The sequence below is a fragment of the Chelonia mydas genome, chromosome 6 (genome assembly GCF_015237465.2).
Source record: "Chelonia mydas isolate rCheMyd1 chromosome 6, rCheMyd1.pri.v2, whole genome shotgun sequence".
NCBI classification, from domain to species: domain Eukaryota; kingdom Metazoa; phylum Chordata; order Testudines; family Cheloniidae; genus Chelonia; species Chelonia mydas.
This window is the reverse complement of record NC_051246.2, coordinates 118,745,025-118,763,584: the sequence shown is the minus strand read 5'-3', so window position 1 is coordinate 118,763,584 and position 18,560 is coordinate 118,745,025. Positions and strand designations below refer to the sequence as shown.

The 18,560-nt window shown below is 44.0% G+C and overlaps 1 protein-coding gene across 4 annotated transcripts in view; it reads right to left on the bottom strand.

Moving 5' to 3' along the window:
- Window positions 1-18,560, bottom strand: part of KCNH5 (potassium voltage-gated channel subfamily H member 5) — a 240,159-nt gene that overhangs the window by 192,748 nt on the left and 28,851 nt on the right. The window lies entirely within an intron of this gene.

Genomic DNA, 18,560 nt, shown 5'->3' with positions numbered 1-18,560 from the left:
AAGGCGGCTTGGGAGCCACCCATTGGGCTGCCACCGGCGAACCCGCTTTCATAATTCAGCGTGGAGCAGTCTTTGCTTTATCACTGATAGCAACACAAACTGGGAGCTGCGGCACTATGCGTTCCCAACCAAACAAATGCCAGTATGTTAGAGTGGTCACATACGTGTAAATGGATGAGAAGGAAAAGGGAGAAAAGAGAGGCAATGAAAATCCAAGGCCCTTAAGCAGGATAGCATCCAAGCTTTGGCCATAATGAAAATGAAGATCTTTTCCTCGGATGCTGGTGGGAAGGAAACACTCTGGAGCTACAATCAAATAGATTTAATTATTTTTTTAAAAAAAGCCCTGCTTTAATGTATGCATTTTTGTATTGTGTATACAAGTACATATATGTGATGCGAAAGTCACTTCCTTGCCAAATTTCAAGTCCCTGCTCCAAAGCACAGCGGCAGTACAGCTTCTCAAATTAAAAGGTCAACAGATTTTTTTTTTAACATGGCAAAACAACGTATTTGTCCCTGACCTCATCCTCAACAACAGCTGAACTAATTTAGCTAAAATTTCCCCACAAATTCCAACCTGATGGAGATGCTCTGCATGGAAAATTTCATCCCAAACCATTGCAAGTCGGCAAAGTTCTAAGCAACTGAAAACAAAGTCTTATAATGGGAAGAGTCAGGCAACCATAATGATAGGCAGCGCTACCAATTCTGCCTATAATATAGTAGTAAGTATTCTATGACATGTATACAACAACTGAAAACAGGGTCTTATAATGGGAATTGTCCAGCAACCTTAATAAGAGGCAATATTATTTGCCCCCACCTATAATACAATATATATTTTAGTAGTGTGTTTTAAAAAATTATCGTTATTAAAGCTACATATCCCTTCCTCTTACTTAGTCACTATCAGTCCAACTCTAACGGTCTTCGAGAGGGCCACAAAAACAACCTAAAGGGCTTTTCTATAAATAAAAAACATCAGACCTTTAAAGTCCTTTATCACAGGAGCTTCCAGGACTAGAAGGAAGTGCTGGATCCTGTTGTAAAACCAGAAATCTCCCCATTTGCAGTAGGATGGAAGCCCAATTTCTAGCCGTGCAAGAGGTGAAATAAAGGGTCAAATGCTTTCTCTGTACAGAAAAGCAGTTGAAGGTGAAAGATTTAATCTTGCCTAACATGGGAACTGGGCAGGTGTACTATGGGGGAATTCCACATTTGGGAAAGGAAGAGGGAAACATTTCTATGTTATGCTGATTCGTATTTTTAAATAGCAATTGTTTGAAGCCACTCAGGGATTTGGAATGTTAGAAGAGCCCCCCTGATTAGTGGCCCAAAAGCATGTGGGATTGTCAAAGGTGCTTTACTTGTATATCGCTAAGTCGAAACTGCAGTGTAAAAGTGCATAGCATCCCTGAACGTTTTTTGTTTAATAATCCAACTATAAGCCTGAATTGTGAATTGCCAGTAACATGGTATGTTCTCTTTCTTTTCAGTAGTTGTTGATATTCACTTAGGAACATGTACTCTGCTCTGTTACACAATGTCAAAACAGATTTCACTGCTCTGAATATGAACTAATAATTTCTAGAACAAAAATCTTCCGTTTTCTTTTGTTTTTAATTGCCCTACAGAATTGGCAGGAAAGAGGGACAAGGAAGAAGTAAATAAAAAATGTCAGAAGAGCTTTATCTTTCTTAACCAGTGATTTCAGAGAGCAGCTGGGCACATTAGTGGAATTATGACAGCTCTATGCCGATGTTTCACATAATTCTTAGAGGCCACGATACACCACACGGATTCCACTCAGTACTTTCCAGTCACGCCACAAGAACCACAGACAAAGAGCAACTCTGTTCAGCGGTGGGATCACCCACCTGCATACAACTGACAATATAGGGCTATATGGACACACTTATGTGGAACTTCCACTGGTATCAGTGGGAGTACACAGAGGCCAAGATTTAGTCTTTAGTCTGTAAGCATTTCCTACAACCCAGAGATTATAGGAACAGGAAGGTCATCAGTGAAGCCAAACTGCTACTGCCAAATATCTGGACTCCATCCAGGATTCCTTCATTTGTCAGATTTATATCAGCTTAGTCAGATAGACAGAACTTTCTAACGGCAGATGGTCACTGAGTCAAGATTTACTTTGTTCCCTGAAGTTTAGGTCATTAATCTGCCTAGTGATTAGATGAGGATATTTTTGTTTGGTACTGTAGATGACAGGGAATGCCCCGCAAGTCCTTTTTTCATGTCTCTTCACATAGCACCTTCAATACTATGATGAATTGCTGGTAGTCTTCATTTAAGAGAAATTTGGATTTAAAAATACCTCTTCTGTTGCAATCAGAAACCTGGTGAGAAATGCCTAACAAATCCATAGATAAGAAAATCATCTGTTCTGTGCTCTGTATCCACCATGAATAGGTGATGACTAGGGCAATCCTCTGGGGAAGACACACAAAAAGGGGTTGAATGAGTATATAAGACCAACTCAATAACAGTGCACTTTTAGCTCTAGGAGAAAAGGCAGGAAAAATATAACTTTTAAAATAAATTCATCTTGGCAAGTTTATCCAATGACACATGAAAGCCATCAACCACATTTTGATTCATAGATCTGGAGGCCAGATGGGACCATTGTGATCAACTAGCTTGACCTCCTTCATGATGTAGGAAAGATATCAGGAGGGCCAAATCGCACCTGGAGTTGCAGCTAGCAAGAGATGTCAAGAGTAACAAGAAGGGTTTCTTCAGGTATGTTGGCAACAAGAAGAAAGCCAAGGAAAGTGTGGGCCCCTTACTGAATGAGGGAGGCAACCTAGTGACAGAGGATATGGAAAAAGCTAATGTACTCAATGCTTTTTTTGCCTCTGTTTTCACTAACAAGGTCAGCTCCCAGACTGCTGCGCTGGGCATCACAAAATGGGGAAGAGATGGCCAGCCCTCTGTGGAGATAGAGGTGGTTAGGGACTATTTAGAAAAGCTGGACGTGCACAAGTCCATGGGGCCAGACGAGTTGCATCCGAGAGTGCTGAAGGAATTGGCGGCTGTGATTGCAGAGCCCTTGGCCATTATCTTTGAAAACTCGTGGCGAACGGGGGAAGTCCCGGATGACTGGAAAAAGGCTAATGTAGTGCCAATCTTTAAAAAAGGGAAGAAGGAGGATCCTGGGAACTACAGGCCAGTCAGCCTCACCTCAGTCCCTGGAAAAATCATGGAGCAGGTCCTCAAAGAATCAATCCTGAAGCACTTACATGAGAGGAAAGTGATCAGGAACAGTCAGCATGGATTCACCAAGGGAAGGTCATGCCTGACTAATCTAATCGTCTTTTATGATGAGATTACTGGTTCTGTGGATGAAGGGAAAGCAGTGGATGTATTGTTTCTTGACTTTAGCAAAGCTTTTGACACGGTCTCCCACAGTATTCTTGTCAGCAAGTTAAGGAAGTATGGGCTGGATGAATGCACTATAAGGTGGGTAGAAAGCTGGCTAGATTGTCGGGCTCAACGGGTAGTGATCAATGGCTCCATGTCTAGTTGGCAGCCGGTGTCAAGTGGAGTGCCCCAGGGGTCGGTCCTGGGGCCGGTTTTGTTCAATATCTTCATAAATGATCTGGAGGATGGTGTGGATTGCACTCTCAGCAAATTTGCGGATGATACTAAACTGGGAGGAGTGGTAGATACGCTGGAGGGGAGGGATAGGATACAGAAGGACCTAGACAAATTGGAGGTTTGGGCCAAAAGAAATCTGATGAGGTTCAATAAGGATAAGTGCAGGGTCCTACACTTAGGATGGAAGAATCCAATGCACCGCTACAGACTAGGGACCGAATGGCTAGGTAGCAGTTCTGCGGAAAAGGACTTAGGGGTGACAGTGGACGAGAAGCTGGATATGAGTCAGCAGTGTGCCCTTGTTGCCAAGAAGGCCAATGGCATTTTGGGATGTATAAGTAGGGGCATAGCGAGCAGATCGAGGGACGTGATCGTTCCCCTCTATTCGACACTGGTGAGGCCTCATCTGGAGTACTGTGTCCAGTTTTGGGCCCCACACTACAAGAAGGATGTGGATAAATTGGAGAGAGTCCAGCGAAGGGCAACAAAAATGATTAGGGGTCTAGAGCACATGACTTATGAGGAGAGGCTGAGGGAGCTGGGATTGTTTAGTCTGCAGAAGAGAAGAATGAGGGGGGATTTGATAGCTGCTTTCAACTACCTGAAAGGGGGTTCCAAAGAGGATGGCTCTAGACTGTTCTCAATGGTAGCAGATGACAGAACGAGGAGTAATGGTCTCAAGTTGCAATGGGGGAGGTTTAGATTGGATATTAGGAAAAACTTTTTCACTAAGAGGGTGGTGAAACACTGGAATGCGTTACCTAGGGAGGTGGAAAATCTCCTTCCTTAGAGGTTTTTAAGGTCAGGCTTGACAAAGCCCTGGCTGGGATGATTTAACTGGGACTTGGTCCTGCTTCGAGCAGGGGGTTGGACTAGATGACCTTCTGGGGTCCCTTCCAACCCTGATATTCTATGATTCTATGATTCTATAATTCTATGACACAGACCATAGAATTTCACCCAGTGCTTCCTGCAGCAAAGCCCATAACTTCTTGTTGCACTAAAAGCCAATCTTTAAAAAAAAAATCCAATCCTGATTTAAGTTCTCAAATTCTGCACTGACTTCCACCTTGTAAAGTTCTATTGGAGCCAATGGGTTTGCTCGGGAAGGAAAGCGGTATATAATATGGCCTCAAGTGACCCTACAATAAATCAACATTAGGTCCAGCATACTGTTTTCATCTAATCTAATCTATCTGGCTATGATGTTACTGAATAAACACCAAGCTCATATATGCAACCCAATAAAGACACAGCAACTGCAAGGTACTGGGGTCTGAGTGGGAAGACGAGAATGAATGCAGGCTGTCTTGTTCTCCTTTTGCATCTTAAATAATCATTACAGGATACACAACAGTATTTCTTGATGCTGTTGTAGACTAGCTAAATGCAAAATTATATTTAAAAGTTGTGCGTGTGTTTAAATATGCAAGACACTATTTACATGACTGGCTAGTGCTGTCAATGATCTTTCAAATGTCACCCAATTTATTCCTTCTCTTTCCTGCTTCTTTATAGCAGAGACTTAAAAAGAATGATTATTTTATCATGTATGTGAGTGACCTCCAGTCCTAGCAGTTACTCTCACTGTGGGAGGAGTGCAGAAGCTGCACAGATTGCGGACGTAACACAAAGAAAGAATACTATGTGGGGAAAAAGAAAAGTCTGTGTCCTGCTCACACAGCTCCATCTGAAAAGCCTGATGTTGAGTTAACCCATTCAAATTGCTAGGAACATAGGAAATACTAGACTAGACCAGACCTGAAGCTGATCCTGTCTCCAACAGTGGCCAATATCAGAGTGCTTCAGAGGAAGATGAAAAAAAGCCAGAAAACAATTTGGGGGATAACCTGCCAATAAGAAAAGTTTTTTTCTTAAATTAGTTTCTGGTTTATGCACTGTGTGATGCTGTATGATTAAAGATGACCATTTATGTCATTGATATTACCACTGTTATACAATTGCAACAAATCTTGCACAAAGTGTATCATGTAAGGTGTCAATGGAAACGTTATAATCTATCAAGTGTGATTATCCTGATTAAATCCATGCATCATCTTTGTATCTGAAGTTATTAATATTGGCTATGTATTTGTATCTCCAACATGTGTTTTGTTCATGGGTGACAGCCTCCAGATAGATTTGCATCACGGCTAGACAACTATGTGTTGATGGCCCATTAAGGATACTCCACTCTCACAATGGGCCATCGAAGAAACTCATCCCGTCCAGTTACCTCTTCCTGTGGATACCTCATCCAGTGAGGAATCAATGGCTATGCCCTGTGATTCAGCAAAACATATAGGGACATGTGATATGCTCATGTGACCCTCTACTCCATCTTGGGCCAGTAACTTTCCATACACAGGGGCTTTGGGCTTTGTTTGGGACAGTAAATTTCCATGCACACAGCAAAAGACCTCTGAGGCAACTCCATTTTGCCTCTATCCCGCTCTAATTCTCTGGACTGTGGACTTACAACTAAAAAGGAGCATCTTGAACTATGGATTGAGGATCTTCCAAAGTTACCAGAGAGATTTTACAAGCCAGCAGTCTATTCCATCACTGCTACAAACCTGATATAAGGACTTTGCAATCATTTGCATGTATATGATCTATTAACCATTTATAACTCTCTTCTTTTCTTTTATTAAGCATCTTTTAGTTAGTTTACTAAGGATTGGCTGACTGTGTGATATTTGGGTAAGATGAGAGATACATATTGATCCTTTGTAATTAGCAAGAACCTCACATAGGGCAAACTGGGTTTTCAATAACCTCTCACTATATTAGATTTGGTTATCTGGGTCAGAGTCAAGGGCTGGAATGGCTAAAAGGGACTTGTTATTAACCAGTGTGGTGCTACAGATGTTCTTTACTGACTTTACTGACTTGCTGAACCTAAATATAGAATCAACCACTGTCTACCCTGTTTCTTGCAGTCTGCCCAGAGGTGGCATTCTCAGTGTGGTCCACCCCAGGCACCCAGTCACACACTGAAACATGAGAGCTTACATCCCTGTTTTTAAAATATCTTCCATAATCTGAGAATGTTCTCATTATCCATAGAAATCTTCTATCCTTAAATTCAGGAGTCCATTGAAACCTTCCTCAATCCTGCCTGTAAACTCGGATTGAGACTTCTGCACGTCCAGAAAGTCAAAGGTAAAATCACATAGGGCTAGAAGGGACCGCAGGAGTCATCTAGTCTAACCTCCTGCAAGATGCAGGATGTGTGTCTAAACCATCCGAGACAGATGACTACCCAGCCTCCTTTTGAAAACCTCCAGTGAAGAAGCTTCTATGACCTCCCTAGGCAGGCTGCTCCATTATCCTACTGTCCTAATCAGTGCCAAGTACAGCAGTACTATCACCTCCCGTGACTTGCATGCTAGGCCTCTGTGAATGCAACCCAAAATTGCAGTTGCCTTTCCTGCGATAGCAGCACATTGACGACTCAGGTAGTTGCGTGTGTTCAACAGCTCCAAACTAATATGAGCCATAGGGCCAAAATGCCGATGGGCATGAAAGAAAGATTCAGAAGCGGAATGACAAGAACTCGTCTTTCTCCCTTTCCCACCTGTGGTGCATGCTACTGCAGCTGAACTCTCGTTTTCCACGCTACACTTTTCCTCTGCCGTTTTCTTCATAATTTTATATTTTACCACAAAGGATTCTCTGCACCTCTTGTTCTAATTAGAGTTGTTATTGGGAAGGGTCTGAGGGAGAAAGCGATGTCCTCTCATCTTTGGGCTGCAGGTTAGAGTCACAGTACCAAGGTGCCACAACCTGGTCCTGCATGTTGCCAGAGATGAGTTCGTGTTGTACCGGAGACATGCTGGGGCAAAGGTTTCTCGGAGAGGAGAAATATGGTAACAAGTTTATCTTTGTTTAAAAAGAATTTTTTTTCAGTGTTTATTTTAAACGTGAGCTGCGATAACACAAGGGGAAGCTGTCATTGCTGCACTTAGCCTAGAGCTTGAGGGAGCACAGGAACATGGAGCTGCCATGTACGCTCATCTACTGGACCAGACACGGAGACTGAAAGTCTTCTGGCCCTGGGGAAAAAAGCTTTTGCAGATGGGACCGTGTTCATTCAACCCCTCCCTAAATGAATGAGCTGATTCAGAAATAACTTCTTGTGTGGTGCCTTGGCAGGACACGATATTTCCAGCTTTCCTATTCTTTAGTCCAAACAACACAGGTAAAGTATGGTGCCTTGCCTAGAACGAATATATTATTAGATAAGATTTGGTCCTATAGCCTTTACACCAGTGGTGGGCAACCTGCAGCCCATCAGGGTAATCCGCTGGCGGGCCGCCAGACAGTTTGTTTACATTTGCACAGCCGCCCGCAGCTCCCAGTGGCTGTGGGTCGCCATTTCCAGCCAATGGGAGCTGCGGGAAGCAGCGGCCAGCATGTCCCTGTGGCCCATGCCGCTTCCCGCAGCTCCCATTGGCCGGGAATGGTGACCCACAGCCACTGGGAGCTGCGGGTGGCCGTGCAAATGAAAAAAATTTTACCCTGAGAGGCCACAGGTTGCCCACCACTGCTTTACACAGTCAAAACACCCTAACAACTTTAACGGAGCCATGATTATCCCCAATGAAAACCTGTTCATTCTCGTGCCTGCCTTTCTACTGGATGGATACTAGTCTAATAGTGTGGCTATGCTGATGCAGCTTTCCTCTCCAGTGCTCAATCACCTGGCTTTACACTGGACAGCTGGAATGGGAACAAATCTGTTACTACCTGCTCTTGTTATAGCTGTACTCCACTTTCTTGTTTTGAGCTTACTTTGCGCACTATGAAGTTCCACTGACTCGTTTTAGCACACTCTGGAGCAGATTTCACAACCCTTCTTCAGAGCCCCACATTATTTTACTATTAATACAGGCTGGTGATCAATTAATGATATAAATGCTTTTGTTCCTTTCTGATGTAAAGCTGCCCCTTTGTGTTCGGGGCCAGTAAGTCAGAATAGACGCACTGAGCTGTAGTGCAGCCTTAAGAAGCTGTGGCAACACACAACACAGGAAATGGACCAGCAGAAAAATTGTCAAAAGAAGGAGTGACACCTGGGGTCCTTTCCAAGAACGCTTCTTCTGATTCGGGACATTTTAAATGGAAGCATGTAGCTTCCCTTAAAGAAGTAGTTGTTAGGGCTTTGCTCAATAAAATCATCTCTTCCTAATTATTACTTGCAGCCAGATCCTTAGCAGACCCCAAGAACCTGGGGCTGGCTGGGGGCTGGGTAGGTACCCTGCATAAGTAAAAGCAGCCTGGAGGCTCTTTAACCTGGTGAATTCTCCATCACTAACCATTTTTACATCAAGATTGGAGGTTTCTCTAAAAGGTCTGGTCTAGGAATTATTTTGGGGAAGTCCTGTGGGCCATGTTATACAGGTGGTCAGACTAGATTATCACAATGGTCAATTTTGCCTTGGAATCTAGGAATTTAACCAACATCCCCGCCCATACCCCAACAGGCAATGTCTAGCAGCTGCTCCACATGGACCCTATCCCTAGGAACATATGGTATGCCAGGGCCGGGTCGCATACAGACGCTAGGTCAGTTCTACACCACTGACTATTTTCCTTCCATGAGGGGAATCCCTAGCTAGCCCATTCAGCCAGCTTTCCAGCACCATGCTGCTGCAGTATGTTGCTAATACCTTGACAGCCATAAAATGATCTGTCCACCACACTAACCTATCAAACTGTGATACTTAAAGGTTAGGAACTTGGATATTTTGACACCTCACTAAAGTGGTCTGATTTTCAGAGGTGCTGACCACCAGACTCTCTGTGACTGTGAACCCACTGCTCCCGTCCACTTTGCTTCACACTGTTCAAAGACCTTCTCTTGTGCAGATACAACTGTGCAGTTATTTACAGCATTTCACTCCACCTGCACCTTCTCCATACTAGTGAAGTCACACAGTATGCACAATGTCATTCAGTGCTACTACCCCTTCACCAAAGTAGGGGGTGTCTCCTCCCAGGGCTCTCCCTTTTGTCAGGCCCTACTAGCCTTGTCTGTCTGTCTGCATCTGTGTCCCTCTCCTGCTTCTCTCTCTCTGCACTTCCTTCCCAAGCTCTTTTATCCTGTCTCCTTGTTAATAGGACTGCTGGTAATATGTCCGGGTTATCTTTAGCCTATGAGACTATTTCCTTGTCTTTTTTTCACTCCTCCTTCGCCTGTCGGGGTACTTCCCCTTTCTTTATCTTCTCTCTGGCTTGTGTCCTCCTGTCTAATATTTTCCAGCCCTTCTATACTTAATGGCTTTTTTCCCCCTGGGTTTCATTCCATTCCTCCAGGGTTCCGGATGCCCCTTTGCTTTCCTAATAGGAAAGGGTTCCAGTCTGTGCCTAATATGAAGGGGTGGAGCAACCCATCCACTACCCCACCCCATTTCCCTTTGAACTTCTCTCAAACTTCCAGGGGTACCTGTGCCACAGGGCAGAGCTTCTTATTCACTCATATATGCATACGAGCCACACCCTTGCTCCAGAAAGTTCCACCAACTCCCACCTGATTAGCGAATAGGTGGAGGCAGTGTCCACCAGCCCCCTTTGATACCTTCTCCCCAACACTACAGGAACAGTTGGTAGCTTCCTTCTTTCTCCCTGCTGGGAGTCCCAGTCCAACCACAGAAGTCTGTAAACCTTCACTCCGTGTATGGGCGGTCTCTTTTTACACATTCCTGCTGCCCACACTGGTAATACACACCAGACAAGACCCCGTCGATGTTCCTCTGGGCTCCTCCCTCTTCTTCTCAGTGCTCTTTCTGGATGTAAGTTCTCTGGTCTTCCTCCCCAGATCTGGCCACTTAACCTGCAAGCTGCCAACTCCCCCCACCCCCCGGGAATGTCCAGCACTGCAAACTCTTCTGTTAGTTTAATTGCTACATCTAGGGTAACAGATTGATGCCACCTGACCCATATGTGGTTATCCACCAGCAGAGGAACTGTTCAAGAATAACAGCGTCTGTAATGTCCACACCTTGGATGTCCAGCCTCAGCCGAGTGGCCTAGTCTGTCGGTTTTGGGGCAAATGCCTGAGGCAGTAATCCCCCAGTCCATCCATCTTGCAATTCAACATTTTTACTGAGACTTGCCCATCGAAAGGCCCACCTAGTCTAGGCTGGCCACATTAACCATTTTGCAATCTCTTGTCAGCTCCTCACTGAGAGCCACATAGGCCTCCTGAGCGTCTCCTGTGCTAGCCATGGCGCCCAGTTTCCCTATTCCATCCTGCCCCCAAAGCCACTCTCTCCAATATGACCACAAAGGGCATCAGGGTCGTCTGCGGGGCCCATCTTGCAGGGGCCTAGACCCGCGCCCGATTGCCAAGCCCCACTGCAGGACTCACCACACTTTGTAGTAGTTGTTGCTGCACCTGGGCTTACTCCCTTATAAACTCCTGCAGGGGTTTTGGTTGTTGCTGAGCCTGCCAGGCAAGCAAGAAGATCTCTCTTCAAATGGCGGGACTGTTAGAAGTTCCGCAAGGTCTTCTGCACTTGTTTCTGCTGTTCGACCAGCATTGGAAAATCTCCTCCATCGCCCAGTCTGCCAAACATTTACACCAATTCCACCATCACCTTCTTTATCTGCAAGGATAAAGGAAGGATCCGCCAAGTCTGACAGGGGTACCACTGCTCCCGACCTCTTTGCTTTGCTCAGAGACCTCTGCTCATATTGGTACCATCATGCAGTTTGTTTGCAGTATTTCACTCCTCCACCTTCTACATACGAGTGCAGTCACAGTATTTAGAATGTTAACCAGTTTTGTTACTCCTTCTCCAAAGTGGGGGGAAAGAAAAGAGGTCTTCTTCCAAAGCGCTCCTTTTCGTCAGGCCCTACTCGCCCACCTGTCTGTCCGGCTGTCCACGCACTCTCTCACTCCCCCCTCCCACCCTGCACTTCCTTCCTGTGCTCTTTTATCCTGTCTCCTTGTAAACAAGCTAATGAGCTCATTAGCTTTCCAGCCCCAATCCAATCTAGAAATCATGAATTCCTCTCCTTAATCCTCTCCCTGAGGGTCTAACTGGTTAAAGAGTGACCAGCGTGCTGGTTCGGTGGCTGATCCCGGTACTCTGTCACACTCTCCTATTAACTTCAGCGGGAATTGGAGGTGCTCAGCATCATCGGGTATCTGTTACAGTTTATTGAGAAGCAAAAGTATGGATTTAGAGCCCAGATCCTCAAAATGCATTTAGGCATCTAGCTCCTACTGAAATCAGTGGAAGTTAAGCACCTAAATACTACTGAGGATCTGAATACAGGACTTTGGAATTGCCTTATTTGAAAATGGAGGCCGTAATTGATATTATAGTTGTTATAAGCCACATATATGAATAAGGGAATATGAAGAGTTTAAAAGTCTCAGGGAAATATTGTATTATTAGGATATTTGCTTTGCTGAAAATCAAGACATGACTCGTTTTCCTTAAGAAAACATTAATGTATTTCTACTGGGTTGCAATTAACTTCTTTGTCAAGGCTTGTCTGATCTTAAAAGTAAAGGAAATAATGAAGGCATTTAAATCAATGCCTCACAGTAGTATCCAAGATCTTAATCCGCAGCAAAAATGCTAAGGTTAACAATGATATTCTCTGAAAAAAAGACTATCAAAGGGTAATTACAGCAATTCTAATGTTGATTCCTGCCCACAGGAGCGCAATACCTTCGGACAATGAAAAGGCCTTTTTTTCCATCTTCTAGTAAAGCATGAAATGGTTAATATACAACACCACTTGAAACCATCTATATTCTATGGCAAACAAACCAAAGCAGAGAGCTAGCAATTTTTGGAGTCAGGCAGTTTGGAAATATAAAATGAGAAAGATATATCAGCTTCTAACATCAGTAATGAGAATATACAATTCTAAAACATTTATGGACGTTCAGCCATTCAGATTATTACATCAGCTAAATGTTTGTTCCTTATTATGGATAAAGGGTAGCTGGTGAAATGGACTATTTTCTATGATAAATTTTTCCACTATAATGTAGCTTTACCGGGGATAGAGGTGAATGGATATAAAAATAAACAAACAAGCAGAAAATAATGGGCCAGATCATAAGACTTTTGCAGGCATTAAGTAGTGCCTTACTCGACAAGCAGGCGCACTGAAGCCAAGGAGACCACTGAAGGAGCAAGGTGTTACTCAATGTGCACAAAAGTATCCCATCTACCTCAGTAGTATTAGGCCAAATTCATTGACTTCAAAATTCCATGTAGTCCCTTGTTTTATAATCTGCTGCAATGCTAGGATACATTTAAATGCGTGACTTCTGTTTTTGCACAACTATTTTTGCATGCACCATTGATTGCATACTAACAAGTGGGCACACACCTATTTTGCGCTCACATCCAGCCACTGGTCAGCTCAAAATGGGTGCATAATCACTGGGCGAGCTTGGGCAAGTCACTTTACCCCTCTGTGCCTCAGTTTCCCTATCTGTAAAATGGGGATAATGATACTGCTCTCCTTTGCAAAGTGCTTTGAGATCTACTGATGAAAAGTGCTATATAAGAGCTAGGTATTTTCATATTATATGTATTTTCTGCCTTTCCTCTAGCTTAACTGTGATTCCATATTGTGCAAACACACTCAAATGCAGAACATTCCATATTTATCTTGCTGTTCATTTTTTCTTAACTAGTTTCATGACTCTGCTGCTGACAGGAATTTTTAGATTTAACTTTAATAATAAATGCAGCTATTTGACCTGAGCTGCAAGTACAAAAAAAATGCATTAAAAACCTGGATACCCAAAACTATATTCATTATTTCATATATTGCTTAGGAGCTGTTGGTTTTATATGTAGAAAATGTACCCATTTAAACAAACAACATTACTCTTTTACATCAATTTTTATTTTAATTGTACCTCTCAGTGGGTTAGATTTTCTTTCAATGGGATTATTCTCTCATTAAACATTAACTGCAAGAGATTTATAGACTGTTGATGTGGTTTTGGGTTGTGTACGGAACAGGACTTTTTAATCAGGAACATTCCTTTAAGTGGCATTTTCAGATTTTTTTTTAAGTGAATTTAGTTTTTGTGAAAGGCACTAGTAGACAGCCCTGAAAACTTAAGCCACCTGTTTATCAACAGAACAGATAGAGGACTGGCAACAGCAATGCAAACTTATGTGCAAAATTCAGGCCTAGAGGAATCACTTCTACGAGTCAGATAATGGCTAAGCCTCCATCCCTGCTCAGAGTGCCAAGAGTGGTGCCAGCTGCAATGATGATTTTTGTGATGTGGACATTTGCCCACTAGAGACTGGACTGAAGCCATCAAATCCAAAGAAATGCTTTTTGGCAACCTATCAATCTGGGACACACCGAAGCCGATGACACTGAAGGGTAAGGTTCCATATCCTAGCACCTATCTCCTGAGTCACTGTCTAATTGTTATTATTTTAAAGACTATTTGCTTGTGCTTTGCAGGAGTGAGATATATTATAGCTCTAGGATATGGCAATACACTTACCGATCCTGCAGAATACATTGGTATGGCAGGATTAGTACATAATGGCATTGATATTTTATTGCTGTTGAATTTTTCATCTTAAATGAAATAGACATCTTAAATAATAGACTACTCAAATACACCATTCATAGTTACAGTGGGCATATGTATTATGTACTTCATAGACCTGGTAGACTCTCGAAACAAAAAAGTCTTTAAAAAAAAAAAAGCCCTTTCAATGACAAATTCCAGTACTTTAAAGCAGTATTTTACTTTAGTGCTTTTCATAAATGCTTCTAAATTTCCCAGTAAATTGTAATTTATATATCTATCAAGCCCATAATTCAAAACTAAAGTGCTCTGAGAGCTTGTGAGCATACAGCGATGTTATCTGCAAGAAAAATGAATTATGCATATCCTATAGCACTACATCTGACAAAGCAGTTCTGTAATTCCAGTGCAGTGGGGCAATACAGACTCATTCATTTGAGATACAAAAGATTATGCGACAGTGCTGGGGGGTTTTCTCCCACATGCTCATAGAATCATAGAATATTAGGGTTGGAAGAGACCTCTGGAGGTCATCTAATCCAATCCTCTGCTCAAAGCAGGTTCAGCACCCACTAAATCATCCCAACCAGAGCTTTGTCAAGCCAGGCCTTAAAACCTCTAAGGATGCAGATTCCACCACCTCCCTAGGTAACGCATTCCAGTGCTTCACCCTCCTAGTGAAATAGTGTTTCCTAATATCCAACCTAGACCTTCCTCACTGCAACTTGATGCATAATGATGCCAACATTTATTGTTTTATATTTTCAGAGAGAGAGAGAGAGAGAGAGAGAGAGATGAACAGACATAGGGAGTTCCTCCTGATTTACATCAGTGTAAGTGAGAGGAAAATCAGGCCAATGATGCGGGGTTAACAGGCTTGGACTGGATATTTTATCCAAAGTTCTCTAATCAAGTGCTGTTAGACTTCAGCGGCATTTCTTGGTCTGCCCACGTGAAAGCAGAAGACAATATGCCCTCTTGCCCGGAAAATCGGCTTTTTAAACTTGCAGGTTAAAGTCTCAGCCTGCTATAGGGCAATATTTTGGAATGGTGCTTAAATATAATAATTGGCATTTGAAAATAATGAGAGCCGCCCATTTCAGACAACAGCAATAAACAGAGAGAATTTTCACAGCTTAATATTTTCCCCCATAAACACATATTGCTGAGGTGGAACCAATATGGATGCCCCACCCCCATCCCCCAGACTGGGGAGAAGGAAGGTTCATTATGCCATCCACTACCCCTTCTGAATAAGCACTCTGCAAGGATCTATACAAGGGGAAGGGCAGACAGTTAGCTTGGGCTGGGAAGTGGACAGCCCAACAAGCAGCGAGGGCAGGAGAGGGGAACTGCCATCCCCACAGAGGTTCCCCAGGAAAGCTCAGCCAGCCTGGGGAGGTAATATCATTGCTCTGGGTGGGATTCCTCTTTCGTAGGTCTCGCTCAGGCAGCCGCAGCCAGGGGAGGCTTTGGTAACACAGCTCCATTGGACCGGTGCTGCAAGAGAGTGGCACAGGGCTTCTTTGCCTAATGCAGCTCCCTGGGGACACACAGAGTTTGAGGGCAGATTCCATGAAGGGCAAACCCCATTCTCCCAAAGGAGCAAAGGAGAGGAACTCTGTGCAGAGATTTCCCTGCTGAGCATCTCCTTACTTGCTGAACCTCACCCCTCCATTGAGTTTGGGGAGGGAGGAGAAGGATTTGTCCCCATATCATTACACCTGTCCAATTAATAAGTCCTTTCAATTAGCTGGGATTTACCTTGAAAGTTTCAGGAAATTGTTTTCCAGGCTGAAGCAGTGGTCATGGGCATGCGTCAGACCACGGAGTTTATTGTGCAACGAAGAATTTTTAGCCAGTGTGACAGGGTCGGGCCAGATGGCTACAGCAGAGTGATCCTACTGGGATCCAGGAAGTGGGCGGGCAGAAGCCCGCCCACTTATAAAGGGCCACACACACACACACACACACACACACCCCGCCCTTCAGCCTAAGGGGAGGATCCACAGGACCTGGAAGCCAAGTGATTCCAGAGGACAACTAATGAAATAACAGGGACAGGAGTGCAGTCAAAAGGGTCAAACGAAGGGAACCTGATTGGGACACCGAGCAAAGAACCCCAGACAGCGCCCACTGCTCCTCGAAGGCGTCAAGGGAGCCAGTGGACGCCGCCCAGAGGAACTCTGCCCGGATGCGTGAATGGACAGAGGATCGGAAATGGGGCCGCTTGTGACTGTGGGGCCTGTCAGCCAACCTCCTCTCCCTGGTTTTATAGATGGCTCTTTCGCCAGGGCCAGGAGGAGGTTGACCAGGAGGTCCCGTGACTTTGTGGAGAGTGATAGAAGGCAGATATATTAGCCCCAGGTTAAGCAGGTCCCTTTTCCCTGGATAAGGTAACAGGGGCAGTTCCAGAACAATCAACAACTTGCTGAGACCAATTAAGGCAAACAGGCTAATTAGGACACATGGAGCTAATTAAGAAGATGCTAGAACCAATTAAGGCAGGCTAATCAGGGAACCTGGTTTAAAAAGGACCTCACTTCAGTCACTGAGGGGCGCGCAAGGAGCTGAGAGTGAGAGGGCATGCTGCTGGAGGACTGAGGAATACAAATGCTATCTGGCATCAGGAGGAAGGTCCTGTGGTGAGGATACAGAAGGTGTTGGGAGGAGGCCATGGGGAAGTAGTCCAGGGAGTTGTAGTTGTCACACAATTGTTACACGAAACATTGTAGACAGCTGTGATCCACAGGGCCCTGGGCTGGAACCTGGAGTAGAGGGCGGGCACGGGTTCCCCCCATCGCCCCCAACTCCCTACTGAATACAGGAGGAGTTGACCTGGACCCACCAGAGGGGAAGGTCCCTGGCCTGTTCCCCGACCCACTAAGTGGACCAGCAGAGACTGTGGGGATTGTTCTCCTTCCTTTTCCCCATGCTGGCCAGTGATGAGGTTAGCTGAGTGAATCAAAAGTGGCCAAACTGAGGGCTGCCGTGAATCTCTGAGGCAAGCAAATCCACCAATAAGCACAGGACCCACCAAGGCAGAGGAGGAACTTTGTCACACCAGATACTAACTCCATTCTAGTGGCAGCAACAATACTGCAATGGCTGAGAAGGCATTTCCATTTCAGGTGTCCTTTCATGCTCTTATAACTTCACAAAGAATTCATCTTTGGATAGAAATTTCTCATACTTGGTCTTAGCCCAAAGGTGGACTTTTTAAATTATAAACATATTTATTTATTTGTTTATTGAGAGTCTGAAGTAAATACTGGCAGACCAGGTGCCAACTCATGCCGGGACTCCTAGGCCTCACTGAACACTGACAAATCCATAGCTGGAAACCAGTCTGGCTCACACGTGCATTAGTATTGTCAAAATAGCTATTAGAGTTCTAAGAAGGTGTTTAGTGTTTAGACTTTATCAAACACATGTAAATTGCTGCATGCATTAATCTCACTTATAATATCTGTATCCTATGATATAAGGTAGTATTTACGTATTTGCTTTGTAACTATAAAAATGTTTGCTCTAAAACTGTAAACCTGCCCCACCAGAAGAGAAAAATCATCAAATGTGAAATACTAGTTTACCACAAGAGGGGTCATCTCCTGCCCAACAAAAGAAGGCCTATGGGCATCAGACAAACCATTGTGGAACATCACTGGACAAAAGACTTTGTTGCTTGCCCCCCTCCCCAAACATCCATGAAACGGAGATGTGCACAAATCGTCACCCATCAGCTTAAGCCCTGGGGAAAAGGGATAAAAATCTATGTCAAGAAAAACTTATCATTATGCTGCTTGGAATGGGAGAGGGCAAAATTTCTATGCATAAGAAAGGGATCCCCAAGCTGTTTAGCCTGGGTTAGCCCTCAAGGACACAAAGAGCTTGCATATTACAGCAACATCTAATACCTGTTGATACCTAAGACTGTAACTCATTTGTGTGTATATGTTTACCTGCTTTAACCTTGTAAATAACTTATTCTTTTTCCTGGTAGATAAACCTTTAGTTAGTTTAATATAGGATTGGCTACAAGCATTGTCTTTGATGAGAGATGTAAGGTACAAATGACCTGGGGAAAGTGATGGTTCTTTGGGACTAGGAATAACCTGAACATTGTGATTTTTGGTGTAAGGGACCATCTATCACAAAGGCAGGCTTGCCTGGGTGGCAAGATAGATCAGCGTGCCCAAAGGGACTGTCTGGGACTCCATGTTAAGGCTGTTATAGTGTCTGAGGAGTTCACACTTGTTACTTGGTTGGTGAAATCTAGTGATAGCCAGTTTGGGGTTTGTGTCCTGTTCCTGGACAGTCTGCCCTGAGGTTGGCACACATGCTCGTAAGCCTCTCCAGACAGCCTGACAAATATATTCAGTAACTTTTGAATTAC